Source organism: Silene latifolia, chromosome Y (genome assembly GCF_048544455.1).
Source record: "Silene latifolia isolate original U9 population chromosome Y, ASM4854445v1, whole genome shotgun sequence".
Lineage (NCBI taxonomy): Eukaryota > Viridiplantae > Streptophyta > Magnoliopsida > Caryophyllales > Caryophyllaceae > Silene > Silene latifolia.
Window position 1 is genome coordinate 16,260,010 of NC_133538.1, and position 3,496 is coordinate 16,263,505.

The following is a 3,496-nucleotide window of genomic DNA, read 5'->3' on the forward strand; positions in this document are numbered from 1 at the left end:
ATGCTAAAGAGGGACTATTCCTTATTTTTAGTACCTATGTCAAACACTGCTTTGTGCTTCGTTTGACCGAGGTATAAAGTGGATTCGAACGGGTTCCAAGCATCCCACAAATGCTTGGCGGCGACTCCGAACATCTCTAATCGTTTCGAGACCCTTGTCGAGATGAAACCGACCGATCTAAAACGATCCGGTCGAAAGAATACTTTTACGCTGCCGAGCGTGGCTTTCTAGACCGCTGCATGTCCACAGATCGGCTTGGCGTGCAGGTGGCCCGTGACTACGGACTGGTGGGTGTCCCAAATCCACAGACCGGCTCGTGGCTCATGTCCACTGATGCGTGTCTTTTATATGATGTTTTACATCCTGTTTTACACGCATTTCAGAGCTCATTTTAGTAGTTTATGCTACTATTCTCCCTATTTCCGTCTACTTTCGTGTTTTTGTACATTATTGCAGAAATGTGAAGAATTCAACGGAAATTGAGCTAAATCTGTCCCAGTATCTGCATTGCATTTGACGTGAAGAATTCACTTAAGGAACGAGCTTGGTGCGCGTTTCAAGGCCCAAAAGACAAATCCACGAGATTATAGAAGCCAACTATCATCTACTTCGGTCGATCGACCACTGCCTTCAGTCGATCGACCAACCTGCGGGTTTCGGAGCTCTTGTTCACTCAGGGCAGTCGATCGACCGCCATGCTTGGTCGATCGACCAAGACGCTAATCAGACGTGAATAAGAAGATCGAGGAAAAGCAAGCCCATTGTGTTTAGGTTTTGATAATAAGTATTACGTATATTTTCTATATAACGTAACCTAGAACATTCAGAAAAGGAGGAAGTTCTTATTCAGTTTTCAATTCGGTTTAGTTTGAGTTTATTAATTAGGGTTCGAGGATTACTTGGTATTGATACAATTCATTGTTGCATTCGGCTTTGTTCTTTTCCTTCGCAATTCACACGGTATTCTCTGGTTTTATTCAGTTATTTTGCATTCATTCGTAGTTGTAGAATTGCTAGATCAGTTTCCCCAAAGCCGAATTGCCGTCTTATGTTAATTGTTTATTTTACCGCATTAATCATGAATTCTGTAGTTTATTTAGCCAATTTTATTGTTGCCTTTAATTTCAGTATGAGTAGCTAAATTGCTTGTGCTAGGATGTAAGGGAATTGTAGGATTAGGCGGCGTAGAATTAACATGGATCGAAATCGCGTGTCGGTCGATCGACCGCCATACCTGTCGATCGACCGCCACGTGAGGTTTTACCTTCGTTTTAATTGTTTTTATTCTTTATTCGACGAATCGAGTGCACACGACTAGTTGAATGTTTAGGATGTGACTGACCCATTAGATCGAGAGATAGGGACAGGTTGTTAGATCACCAATTAAAATGACTAAACTATCTTTGAGATCGAAAGATAGGTAAAGTTTAGATTATTAGTCACTTTTCAGACGAGAGTCGATTAGTGATATTAGGGACTTATAGCGAGATCGAAAGATGCTATCTGTAAAGAGTGGACCGAGAGGACCTCTTGTTTTCCCGCCTCATGTGTTTGATTTAGACCGACTTAGTTTGCTGCCGCCGAAACTATAGTGAACCGACCATCCTAGTACCCTTCTTTATATTTGATTTAATATATTTCTTTAGTTTAATTTTTATTGTTATTAGCTATAGACCAAATCAAACCAACCCCCACTCTTGTTACCTTAGACTAAATTTAGACAACTTTTAATTACATTCGCCTCCTTGTGGTTCGACCCTGTTACCACTAGCCTAGGTTAGTTTTAATAGGAATTATAAATATTATTTTTGGTGCTCACAACGGCGGGTATCAAATTTTGGCGCCGTTGCCGGGGAGGCAATTGTTCTAATTTTTAGTTGTTTTATTTTAGTCTGTTTCTTAGTTTAAGGGACATCCGTTCCTTAAACTTTTCTTATATTCTTTTTGTAGTTTCTTCTTATGCGCAGGTCACAGGGTGGTGAGTTAGTACCTTTCAATCCTGAGATTGAGAAGACCTTGCGTGAGTTGAGACGATCATCTAGGATATTGCCGACAGAGGAAGAGCTGAGTACTCTGTCTAGTTACTACGAGAACGAATTGTTCGAAGAAGACCCACCTACATCTCCTGCTTCTACCTCTTCAGCTGAGACAGTCACATCTTCGGAAATTCCAGTCATGGCTGAAGAAGCAACTATAGCAAGTCATTCTGAGCCGACATCAGCAAATCTATAAAAGGAGTTAGAATTACCTGGAGCTGATAGGAAATTCGAACCGAAGCCTTCCTATATCAACTTAGTTGAGAGGAACCAGTTTGGGGGTGCTGCAAATGAAGATGCAGCCAAGCATATGGAGATATTTATCGATTATTGCTGCTCTATACCCCCACCGACCGGTGTGACCCAGGACCAGATAAAGGAGACCATGTTTATATTCTCACTCCGTGATGCTGCAAGGGAGTGGTACAGAGATCTGGATCGAGCCGCTCATGGGATCACCGACTGGAATTCTTTGGCCTTGGCATTCAACAAGAAATACTTCTCTGCCACGAAGACGAATGCCATTAGAGCTCAGATCACGAGCTTTAAACAGGGACCTGATGAGAACTTTCATGAAGCATGGGTCCGTTTCAAGAAGCTGGTGCGAACTATTCCGCACCATGGGTTCGAAAAATGGAGTCTTTACAATCAGTTCTATAATGGGTTGTATGACGATCGAGGGGCTATTTTGGATCTTTCATGCGACCAATGGCCGATTTGTTGAGAATATGGGAGAGACTAAGGGGTGGAAGATCATTGATGACTTAGCCACCCATAAAGTCAATATGGGAATTCGAGAGGCAATCAAAGGAGGAGTCTTTGAATCCCCTCTCGTAGTCTGCATTAGAGGCTCTCACGGCGAGGTTTGACAAATACGAGTTGGGAGGAGCTTCAAAAGGAGGGATGTATCATGTGAATGCTGTTTCAGACGGTCCTTTCGTCTGTACAAGATGTGGAGCTGAGGGACATGTCTTAGAAAATTGTCCTAGTCCCTTCGAGTCTTGTGCTGCCTTTCAACATTACAGGCAGACAAACACGTACTATGAGCCGAATGTCCATCCCAACTTGAGGTGGAGTAGCCAGAATGTCCTGAATCCGACTCAACCTCCGCAGCAGCAGCAAGATTATGTGCCCCCTCACAAGCAACAACCATATCAAAAACCTCCCTATGTGCCGCAGCAGCAACAATCTCAAAATTCTGACTTTGCTGAGTTGAAGAATATGTTGCAAAAGGAGTCCCAAGCTAGAGAGGCCGGAATGAAACTACTAGAGAGCCAAATTGCTCAATTGGCTAGCAAGAGTACAACTCGAGCTCCGGGACACTTACCGACTCAAACTGACCTGAAAGAGATCCTAAATGCCATTACTTTGAGGAGTGGGTCTACCCTGGAGGGGCCTGCCATGGTCGAGGACGCTGATGAAAAAGATGGGGCGAAACCGAATCAGAATAAAGCTGTAAC

The 3,496-nt window shown here is 43.2% G+C and overlaps 1 non-coding gene across 1 annotated transcript; it reads right to left on the reverse strand.

Moving 5' to 3' along the window:
- Positions 1–2,556: 2,556 nt before the first annotated feature.
- LOC141636167 (small nucleolar RNA R71) lies at positions 2,557–2,663 on the reverse strand. The gene has a single exon (XR_012540799.1). It is a non-coding gene; the product is annotated as a small nucleolar RNA R71 (small nucleolar RNA).
- Between the last annotated feature and the right edge of the window lie 833 nt (positions 2,664–3,496).